The sequence below is a fragment of the Lissotriton vulgaris genome, chromosome 5 (assembly GCF_964263255.1).
Source record: "Lissotriton vulgaris chromosome 5, aLisVul1.2, whole genome shotgun sequence".
Taxonomy (NCBI): Eukaryota; Metazoa; Chordata; class Amphibia; order Caudata; family Salamandridae; genus Lissotriton; species Lissotriton vulgaris.
Window position 1 is genome coordinate 2028627607 of NC_141693.1, and position 12166 is coordinate 2028639772.

The following is a 12166-nucleotide window of genomic DNA, read 5'->3' on the forward strand; positions in this document are numbered from 1 at the left end:
AGTTGAGAAGGGACACAAAACCACAGCCATACACCTTGCACAGGCAACACAAACACACACACATACTCATTTTACACAGTGCTGGAAAAGCTGTTGCAGGGCTAACTCCTCTACAGAGCACATCCTCAGAAACAAGCTTTTGCAAGTCAATAGGTCTCACATTAGATAAATGTAGAGCTATTGGCTTTGCAAATGGAAAAGAAATGTAGTTTCCGCCTGCCTTTGTTTTTTTATTTATTGACTTTTGTAGAAATGGTGGCACGCTGCACTTTAGCGTTAGATGCATGGCGTGCCACTATTGCTATAAAAGTAAATGAATGGAAAAGGAACCCGGCGTCCATCACCTGCTAAACCCGGAAGTAAAAAGGAGGGTGAGCGTTTTAAGCGGTAGATGAACAATGAATGAACGATGGAGTCAAGTTGATGAGTAAGAGTAGTAAGGTGTAATTGGTAAACAGTGGGGGGCCAACTTCTCACAGTCGTGAGTATATCAATGTGCACGAGCTGCTTTGCTGGTGTTTGTTTTTTTATTGTCTGCATCTATATATGTGTATGTATATATGTTTAGAGATCCGACATATTCTAATTTCCTTCAGCTGGTTCATGGACACGTATTTGAAATGAGAGACGAAAGTACCATCTGCGAAATTGTGGGATCAAAGAGGCGTCCTAGCACGGCATGGCAGTCATTAATTAAGAGTGAGGCACCCTGTTGCGCATCAGAAGGGGGCCTCAGTCCCGCCACGCAACCTTTCCCACCCTGTGCGATCCTTGTTGAACTGCTCCTTTACATACACAGTTAAACGTAACTAAAGATAAAAAAGTTGATGAAAATAACATTACTTCTCTAGAAACCATGGAAGAACAACAGGCCTAAGAAGGAAGCGCTTAGACACCTCCTGCATGACGAGTATTAGTAGTTCAGTCAGTGCTTCCACCTCTGGGCCTGTTAAAAGCAAAACTACAATTGTGAACATTACCTGCACCATCTTGTCTGATGGAAGTTCCTACGTGCACATAAACTGCAGTCATTCTAACCAACCGCAGCCATTTTGTATTCCATTGGTCATCTTCTGTTTCACCCTGCCCTTACTAGCATCCCTCTGACCAACCTGGTATGTGAGATGGGGGCTATAAACTATTGCCACGACAAACATCAACTTGCTGCCACAAACTCGTTTTTCCTCTCATCTCTGTTTACAGGCAAACCCATGGACACCCTTACACAAACAGGTTCCAAATACCAAACAGACTTTTGCAAACATGGTTTATTGAAATGCACACAGCAAGACTTGTTTTTGTCAACAATGGGACCTGTTTTTATCAACAGAATGGACCTTTAGATCTGGCCGGTCTCACATGTTTTAGACCCTGAAGCAAGGTCCAGTTGCAAGATTAGATTGTCTGTTTTGACCTGGGTAGGAGGAGAAATAATGTTGGGCTTGTGTAACCATGTGGATGGAACATTGTTGGGCTTGTGTGACAAACCTGCCCGGGGCGGAGACTCCAAGCCTGTAACCAGGATAAATAAAACAAATGCATTGTGTCAAACCTATATAAAAGAACGAGCCAGAAGGATTTGCCAGCAGAACACCTCACTAAAGACATCCTGGTGTCTGCAGTTGACGTGGTCTCCTCTAGAGAGTAATAAACCTTTTTCTTGTCTTCCAGTTCCCAGCGCTTGCCTCATTATTTTTGATAACGAACCCAAGGTGAATTAGAGGTGGGACCCTGCCACCGGGCAGCATTGGGGGTCTTAGGAGACTCGCTGCTTTTCACAGGCCAAGAGGGATCAGTGTGGGGAAACCCCGGGTCGCCGCTGGGTGAGCGTAGGGGGAGTGACCAGGCTCTGGGGGCATGGCCTGTTGGTGGGTGGGAGGAGTTATCAGAGCCCCTTTTGCTGCTGGAGCTGCACTCCTCACATAGGAGAGAGTGTCCTGAGCCTGCACGGTCAATGCTTGCATCCATTATCCGGACAGTAGATCCCCGGGCTCAGTGAGCAGCGCAGGACGGTAACTGCGTGAGTAGAAACCCTATTCGGTGGCCACTGCCCCCAAAGGATAACTTAAGAATCCAAATAACCATTCCCGGGCGCTGCCCTGGGTACCGCAGGCATGGACATGGCAGCCCGGCTGGCGCTGGCGTTCAGCATCTTCTGCTGCGGGGTGGAATAGCATGAGACTTCTGGTAAGATCGATGTACCTCTATATTCAGAAGTTAGTTAGAATTGCAACAACAATCACACACGTATCACTCCACGCACCGCAGCGCAGGCGGCAGTGCACCCTCTCCAGCGCCAGACTAGCAGGCTCCATCGTCAGCGCACCCAGAGACAAGTTCCTCACACGCAGCCAGTGTCGCCTCTCACACGCAGACACTTACCCTTACACTACCAGTGTGTCCGGTGACGGTCACTGCATCTGCTCTCACATAGTGTTTTGTGGTCCCACAGAAGCGCTGTGTCTCTGATCACAGGTCGTGTGCTGAAACGCCGGGAGGGAGGGAAAGCGAAAGCACGTCATGCGTGTGTTGAGGGAGACTAGCCGTACGCGTACACTGACTGGGGCCGGCTGGTGCGTGTGTTTGTTTGTTGGTGCAGTTACTGTATGCAGCTCACGTAAGCGCACTACGCCTGGACAGGAGATGTGCACACGTATGGTGCGAGCAGGAATTGTAATAACGCCGCAAGCCGTACACATCTCCTGTCTTGCTGTACGCGTGCACATGTCTTGTCCCCCTTCCAAACCCAAGTCGACAACAACAGATCGCTAGCGACAGCGCTGCATTGCTAGGCGAGACCTAAAGAAGGCACATTCATTCATTCTTCAGGTCAGGACCTTCCCGCATACATCCCCCTCAAAAAAGCATTCCACTCTGTAGACAAACACACCGAAGACAACCTCTGCACCAAAGAGTTCAGAAGGCACTGTACCATTTCTAGCTGTCTTCTCTTCAGGACACCAATAGTCTTTCTATCCGCTTGTCACCTCGCCATTTAATGGCTTAGTCTCTAGAGAGGGAAGCCCTCCAAGGCCCTCAGCCGTGCGCCTGCTTAGCTCATGACAGAGTAACTTTACCCGAAGCACTGCAGCCTTGCATATGGGGGAGAAGTTTCCCGATGAATCTACATAATTTGAATTTAAAAACATTTGTTAAGCGCACATATACCTGGCGGTTTCTTGGTGCTGGGGGATGCAAAAACCAGGGAGACAGAGGGAAGGGGACTAAGGCGAGAAAGCTTGCAGGAAAAGAAAAGTTTTGAGCGCCTTACGGAACTCAGAATACGAGGGTATGGATATAATAGTAGGAGGAAGGGAATTCCAGAAGGTGGGGCCGAGAACAGCGAATTTCATGCCCCCCAGCTTGCTCTTCCTGAATCGCGGCACAGAAAGGAGAGACTGAGTGGAAGAGCGTAGTTCTCGAGCGGGACTGTAGTTGTTAATTTCTGAGTTTATAAAAGCTGGGGCAGTTCCGGCACGGGCCTGAAACGTGGTGCATCCTAGCTTGAAAAGAGTCCGCTCTCTAATGGGGAGCCAGTGCAAGGCCTTTAGTAAAGGAGTGATATGGTGCGACTTGGAGATACCATAAATGAGGCGGGCAGCTTGGTTCTGGACCAATTGGAGGCGCCGAAGGGCATAGGTGGGAACGCCATTGTACAAGATGTTGCCGTAATCTAGGCACGCTAGAACCATCGCCATCAAGATAAATTTTAAAGCAGGGAAATAAAAGAATCTAGAAATCTTTCTAATAGTGCGAAGAGTGAAAAAACAAGAGGAGACCACCGTGCTAATCTGGGAGTGCAGAGTGAGGTGTTGATTCAGTGTGAACCCAAGTGTTTTGACTGAGTGGGAGGGTGAAGGGGGGGAACCAAGGGAAGGGGGCCAAAATGTGGGAGTCCAGGGACTGGATGTACCACCAGTAAGAACCAACTCTGTTTTATCTGGATTAAGTTTGAGGTGGTTGAGGTTCATCCAGTCCCTGATAAAAATCATAACTGATTGAAAACTGTGAATGGAGTGTGAGAGGTTGAAAATAAGCTGGAGGTCATCAGCATAGTTGAAAACCATGACCTCCAGCTGCTGTAAAGCAAAGATAGGAGGGAAGATGTACAAATTAAACAGAAGGGGGGAAAGGGAGGAACCCTGAGGTACACCGCATTGCACCTTGCACGGGGGGGCAGAAAAGTCTGTGTGAGGATCACTTCATCACAGGGCACCAAACACCTCCGCTTATCTACTCTTACTTCCTACGAAAGGACAGGAAACGTCCAATCATTCATATTAATAAGGTATTCAACATCTGTAACCATCAGTTGAATGACACTATACATGGGTAGTCATAGACAGGCTCAGATGTTCAAACGCTCTGATAAATGCAATAAAGGTCCTTTATCATGGTCAGAAGGCATCTTTCATTATTAATAATAGTCTAGTAAGTGGGGGGCGGGGGGGCAAGGCAGGGTTGCCCCTAAGCCCATCTCCTTTTGGTGATGGCGATCCAACCTCCGGGATCTGTTTGCACAGTAATCATGAGATTCCTGGATGCCAAATAGGCCACTCCACTACGAAAGTCCAATTTCATGCTGATAATCTCTTAATTATTTCCACCTCTCCGGACTCTCACTCCCTGATCATGCAAAATGTGAAAGAACTGCTACATTTTTCGGTTACAAGATTCATAACTTCAAAACTGAAGTCATGGTTTGAATATTTGTCAAACCAACCAGGATCACACTCAAGACTTAAAAACACATGTGCGGTCTTTGGAGGAGATTATCCCAGATAAAAAAGGAGCATCTCTTTCAAACTAAAATATTCCACAAGTCAGTAATAACAAATTTATTATTTTTCGTCAACGCTTACTAGTTTATGTTCATAACATTTTTTGTAATACAACAGAAAAACAAACCATGTCACTTATCTGGGCAAATAATGTGCCTCAAATATTTATTAAACATAAAAGGGCAGACAGCTTAGAGCAAGCAGGTCTGTTGCACCATGACTTTCAACATGATCACTGGCCGGCTTGACTACACACCATAAACATGTAAATGCCCCAGATCGATGTCCCTTCCCCAAGTTTGAATTCATTAGAGCCTTGATTTCCCCGTTAGAGCTCTATTTAAACTAAATTCAATAAGCCAAAGTTCTCCAAGAAAATGAAAGACACTTCAAGACATGTCTCGTATACGGCGTTGCAGTCCGCGAGGTCTCGGTTAGGCTAGATTTGGCAGCAGGCTGCCATATGCAGAAATATGGACTGTCCCACTTTCAGAATACAATCAGATGAGAACCTCCAGAATAATAAATGATCCTTAGCGGCTCAAGGACTACAAGAAGCTTCAAGAGAATGCAGCAGTAACATTCAACTTCTTCTTTACACGTAAACACAAGATATTTTAGAGAAATGTGACCTTGCAGCTACTCTGCAAAGTACCAAACATTTTTTTTCATATAAGCTACATATGATTTGGAATATAAAACACTTGCATTATCCAATTTTATGACAGACTTCAAAGAGTAAGCCTAGAATGGAGTGAAGAATTGATTTTAAAAAACGGGAAGGCTAAAGTATTGCATTGTGGCCTGAACTCTGGGTGGAAGCACTAACACTTTATAACAAACAGGAAACACTTACTGCAGCAAAAATGATCACAAATACTTTTTGTTGTTGCATCATACGTCTTCACCAGTCAAATAATCAATTACTGTGGAGACAAAGTATTCTTAGTTGCCCAAGAGAGAATAACACTGTTGCCGATCATGAGCACGTTTCCGTGGTGCCTAGGCCCACATCAAGAGACACTTGAAAAAAACAAAGTAGAAATCAACCTTTACAATTACAAGCTACAGCAATGCTCTTTAGATTAGAGGGGAGTTAAGGGGAACTGCAATATGGCTGTGTAAAGTGGAACCTCCTGAGCTGGACCTACAATAAGTAAAATGGAGAAGTGTGGCTCACTGGTTAGAGGAGGCAGACCTGGAAGCAGAAGTCAGCCCGGGACCAGGGTTCAATTCCCGGCTCGGCGGGGTCTTGAGTCCTAAAATGTCCATGGACTCGACAATTCTCGCTCCGGTGCCTACTCGATTCACGGGTTCACACTCTGCGACTCTGGGCAATAGCTTGCTTAATCTCCACAACGGCCTGGCTTTCACCTTGCGGATACCCTGCCGGGGTTATTGTAGGAAGGTACATCCTGACTATGGTTGCCCCCAACTTTTTGCCCTGTGTTTTAGCTGGTTTTGGACATAGTCGACCTGGGACCCTGCCAATCAGGACCCCAGGCCTACTGCTCTCTCTTTAAAATGGATTCCATGTACCCTAGGTACATTTCCAATTGGTACTGGGCCACCCTATCAGACCCTGTAACTCAGGGCATGGGTGTACCCAGGGCTGCCAGGGGCTGCAGCATGTATTATGCCACCCCTGGCTGGCCTCCTAAATTTGACACAACTGGCTGCATGACAGCTGGGGCAAAGTCGTGTAATCACCCTTTGCTGTAGATATAGTATACCTATATCTAACCCTAAAATGGACACACAGATTCCTATCAGTCACTCCTATGGCAGGCCTTGACAATCCTGAAGGCAGAGTGCTTGGAATCGTGTGAGATGGTGCTCTGGCATGAGCTGAGCCTGTCTGCAGCTTGCGGAATCAAGTCCTAATAGCTGTTCCAGGATATCGCATACCATATACTCTTAAGTGCATTATAATCCCGACGACAACTCTTCTGCTGGTCTGGTTGCTCCAGGCTGGCCCTTGCTTCCTTGTTCAAGAGAGGCACCCCGGACCCTCCTGGTCCACTCCAGACGCCATTTTAGGTCCACCGCGTGGGCTTGAATTTGCCAAGGCTTTGTTGCCCAATCCTGGGTCCAGCGACGCCGACAGCTTCTATCTTCGTGGGACAGCCGACAACGCCTCCTGGTCCGTGAGATCTTCGAGTCAAGCGTCACCCACTCACCTAGTCGAGGTGGCTACCATCCGGTGCCCTCCTGGTGCCCACTGACTACTGGCTAGTAGTCTCGAACTTGGTCCCCTCTGCTTTCAGGTGTCATCTATCTTCAAGATCCAGGCTTGGATCCGACTGAACTTTCTTCACTGGTCACCGGCCAGCATCTTTTCTTCCGGCTCCTGGTCCGTCTACGAGGATTCCCGACGTCTTTTCAGACCTATGCAGCTGCAGCCCCTGGGCTAGGTAACTTCGGCATTTCGGTGCCCCAGCATAGCCTCCCTATCCAAGGGTCAGAATCTACTTTCGTTTTCTCCCTACCAGGTCGGGTTCGCCCGAGAACACTAACTTTCTATTTCCTAGCTACCATAGACTTTTGTCCCGCATCTCGCGTGAGAGTGCACACACTGCACCCGAGTCCCCTAGGCCTCCTAGACGTAATCTAACGATTCCCTAGTCAAGTCCTAGCGATTCCAAAAGCTATTAGTACTGTACTTACCTGCTAGGAATTTCGCATTCCACTTTCAGAGTATATGGTTTTCCGTGCCCCTCGGGCATTTGTATATACTGTGCTAACTTAAGTATTTTTGTAAGAGTTTTGGTTTGTGCTTAGTACCCTGTCCTCATAAAGAGTACAGGGCTGTTGTGATCTTTAAATAAATAACTGTTTATTTTCATAACACTTGTGTGGTGTCCTTTCACTTGGTATTCAAGGGGTATATGTGTGGTAAACAGCTGGCTTAACGCGCCCTCTCGAGTCTTTAGCCTTAGACTGCTCGTATCCACGCTACTAGGATAGCTGGTCTATAAGGTTGACTTACAACCAATCATCAATAAGGGTTGCTGGACTGATACATAGTGTTCACTAGAATAGTGAGCACTGCATATCAGGCCACCTTCTCACATTGGTGAGCAGCGGTTGGGATTTGAGCTTGCTGTTGTTTTACCACACGTATCCTAAGAATATCTTGTTGAAAGATCACATAAGTACTGTTAGGTACATATAACTAAAGCTTAGAATACTCTGAGTTCTACTGAACCAGCTGTTGTAGCTCCTCAAGGCTTAGCACACCTTGGCTGCAACTCTAGCAAGGGACCAGTAGGTAACACATAGTGTAGGTAGGTGCATCACTTACACCACACTAGAAGCAGTATGTCGGTCACAGGAGGAAACACTGAGTCTCCCCTTGTGTCAGTTGACCCTCCACAGGTCATCCCTTCAAAATATACTGCTCTTAGCTTCCATGAGATGAGACAAGTGTGTACTCTCAGGAAACTAAAACAGGGGTCTAACCCCACCACTTCCTTTCTGATTGGTCTCTTAGAGGCTTATGATGCCAGTAGGGCTGGTAACCCAGACCCTTCTAATCCAGATGGAAGTTTGCCCTCCTTACAGGGTCCCTTTGATATCCATCCCCTCCATGAGGCAGATGATGCTGAGGAGGAGGATGAGTTGTCTGGGGATGAGGCAGAGAAGGGACAGCTAGAAGTCAGTAGACTAAGCAGGTCCAACTTAAGCAGACATGAGCTTGGTACTGGGGGACCCCTGGGCCCACTCTCAGGTCAGCCTAACATTGGGAATGGACGAGTTAGGTCTCTATCAAGAGGCTCTAGCAGATCCTTTCGAACCAATGGCTCTCTCAACTCTTCTCACAGAGGAATGTCTTCCCCTAAGAGGAGAGTGTATGAAGCTGAAGAAAGGGCAGTCAAACTGAGGATTGAAAGGGAAGAACTTGCCCTGGCCAAAGAGAGACTTGCCCTTGCTAGAGAGCAAGAATTATGTGGGCTACAGCCCACTGGTGGCAGCAATAATCCTAGCAATAGGGAAAGGAGTTTTGATAAAAAGCACCTGAATAAGATAGTGCCCCCCTTTAAAGAAGGGGATGACATCCACAAATGGATTACTGCTTTGGAGAGAGCCTGCACTGTGCAGGGTGTTCCCCAAAGTCAGTGGGCAGCTATCTTGTGGCTCTCCTTTGATGGTAAAGGTAGAGATAAGCTCCTCACCACAAGGGTGGAGGATGCTAACAATTACCAAGTCTTGAAGAATGTACTGGTTGATGGGTTTGGTTTAACCACTGAACAATACAGGATGCTGTTCAGAGACACCCAGAAAACTCAGTCTCAAGATTGGACTGACTTTGTTGATTGTGCCACTAAGGCTTTTGAAGGCTGGCTACTGGGTAGTAAGGTTACTGACTTTAAAGGATTGTATAATCTAATTATGAGGGAGCAAATCTTAAATAATTGTCAGAACCAGCTATTACATCAGCACCTGGTAGACTCTGAGTTGACCTCTCCACAGGAATTGGGTAAGAGGGCAGACAAATGGGTCAGAACCAGGGTGAGGCCTAAAAACCAGGGTGGTGACCAGAAAAAGGAATCAACCAAGCCTCAAGAGAAGGGTGGGGATAAATCCACAGAGAAGACTTCCCTAGGGCCCCAAAACTCCAACAAGGGTGGTGGGTCCCAGAACACTCCTTCAGAACAGAAGAAACCTTATTGCCATACCTGTAAACAGGTGGGCCATTACAAAAGTGATGCCAGTTGCCCTAAAAATGGTAATAAGGGAAATACACCCCCAAGTAATACTCCTAGACCTCCTGTTACCACTAGTGGTAATCCCCCAGGTGGTGGGAGTGCCCCCAAGAATGTGGTGGGCATTACTTTGGGCAATCAGGAGGACTATGGCCTAGCCAGGTTCCCTGACCACACTCTTGTCTGTGAGACTGGCATGGGGTTTGCCAACTTCACTACTGGACCCCACATTTTGGGAAAGTATAGACAAGAAGTTTTAGTGAATGGTCAGAAAGTTGAGGCATTCAGAGACACAGGGGCCAGCCTCACTATGGTGAGTGACCATCTGGTCCCCTCTGCTCAACTGACCCCTGGTTTTACTTATCAGGTGACAGACATTCATGGAGTGAAGAGAAGGCATCCCATGGCAGTAGTCAAGCTCAGTTGGGGTAATGTCACAGGGCCCATGAGAGTGGCAGTGACAGATAACCTACCTGTAGATTGCTTACTGGGGAATGACCTGGAACTCTCAGCATGGGCTGAGGTGGAACAAGAAACACATTCCAGAATGATAGGCCTATCCAGACAGGTTAGTGGGGCAGTAATAGCTACAGCCCAGGCTCAGACAGACTTTTCAAAACAGGATAGGAGGGCTGTGACAGTCACAGCCCAAACACAGACTGAGTGCCCTCCTGAAAAGGTTGGCAAGGTTGAAATGGTCTCAGCCTCTACTCAGACAGATAGTGAGGTTGTGAAGCCTGAAACAATGGATCACTCCACTCAAACAGAGAGCATTGAGGAGGAAGAAGAGTCTTCCCCCTCCCAGACACTAGGTGAGAGCCAGCCTCCTCAGGGAACTGACTCTACCCCTGTTGAGGGAACTGCCCCAGAGGTAGTCAGGCCTAGCCTGGCAGAGCCCCTGATGGCAGTGGACCCTTCCCAGGTGGGACCCAGTCTGGAGCAGGTAACCTGCACCTCTCTACCCTGTCTCAGTCAGCCCAGGGCTGAAGAGATCAGGGAGGCCAGTGGTGGACCCCAAAGGGCCCCCTGTCCAAAAGAACCCCTTAATCAACAGATTAGGATCACTGAAGCTGGTAAACCTAGCCAAGTGAAAATAGAACAGACTCCTGAGGGATCCCCCTTAAAAGCAGTTAGGGAACTCCCACAGCTGGACACTGTTGGGCACAGCCAAACATGGGGCCTAAAAACCCCAGACCTGACCTGTCCCTCCAGTAAGCCAAACAGAGGGACTCAGCCTCCAGCTTTAGGTAGCCAGAGGCTGACCCTGAGAGCTCAGTGCATCTCAGCTAAAGAAAGAAAGGCACATATGATGGATGGTGATTGGAGGAAGTTGAGCCCAAAGGTAGAGGAGCCTCACTTCAGTACTCCATCCCAACATCAGCCTTCTTCTTTCCCAAGACACACCAGAGACAGAGATTCCCTATGGTGGAGACCCTCAGATACCCTTAGGGTGAGGGGTTGCCTAGTGGACCATGACACAGGGGGAAACCAAGCCAGAGCTGGTCCTTCCTTATATGGCCACTTAGGTAATAGAGGCTTACCTGGACAAGGATAGCCTTATCTCCTTTCGTTTGGGGGGGGGTTGTGTAGGAAGGTACATCCTGACTATGGTTGCCCCCAACTTTTTGCCCTGTGTTTTAGCTGGTTTTGGACATAGTCGACCTGGGACCCTGCCAATCAGGACCCCAGGCCTACTGCTCTCTCTTTAAAATGGATTCCATGTACCCTAGGTACATTTCCAATTGGTACTGGGCCACCCTATCAGACCCTGTAACTCAGGGCATGGGTGTACCCAGGGCTGCCAGGGGCTGCAGCATGTATTATGCCACCCCTGGCTGGCCTCCTAAATTTGACACAACTGGCTGCATGACAGCTGGGGCAAAGTCGTGTAATCACCCTTTGCTGTAGATATAGTATACCTATATCTAACCCTAAAATGGACACACAGATTCCTATCAGTCACTCCTATGGCAGGCCTTGACAATCCTGAAGGCAGAGTGCTTGGAATCGTGTGAGATGGTGCTCTGGCATGAGCTGAGCCTGTCTGCAGCTTGCGGAATCAAGTCCTAATAGCTGTTCCAGGATATCGCATACCATATACTCTTAAGTGCATTATAATCCTCGCGGTTAAATGCTAACTTTGGTATTGCTTTATCAAAACATGTCGAGTAAGGTGTCATACGAATTGGAATACTAACCCCTCGCCAATTCTGGCGACGGGGTTAGCATTCCACCCTTCTAGAGGGACACGACATGTATGTAACTGTGAACCCCGGTTAAAGTTAAGCAAAGCCTCAGCTCCACAAAATGGATGCTGCCACCACAGACACGAGTCTGACCCCCTGCAGCTGGGAGTCCTCCCAGTGAGGGGAGCCTGGACAAAGGGTTTCCTGTCAGGGGCGGTGCTAGCACCGTCCCAGACATGGTTTTGTGTATCCTGGGTAGGCAGGGCTTTTCAGGAAGGTGACTGCTGAGTGGCACCCCGGTGCTCACTACGCATAGGCCAGTCAGAACCAGTTCCAGGGGCACACCAGCCCCTGGCCTGGGGAAGTCCGGCAGGGGAGAGGGGTGTAACCACCCCCCTCCTGGTCCCACCCATAGGCAGGACCTAGTCACCGGGTCAGCCCCCTTTTTTAGTATAAAGATAGGAGCGGGCCCCCTGTTCAAATTAGATCATCT

At 48.1% G+C, this 12166-nt stretch overlaps 1 protein-coding gene across 10 annotated transcripts in view; it reads right to left on the reverse strand.

Moving 5' to 3' along the window:
• GOLGA2 (golgin A2) overlaps positions 1-12166 on the reverse strand; it is a 375277-nt gene that overhangs the window by 289499 nt on the left and 73612 nt on the right. The gene's annotated exons all lie outside the window — the stretch shown is intronic.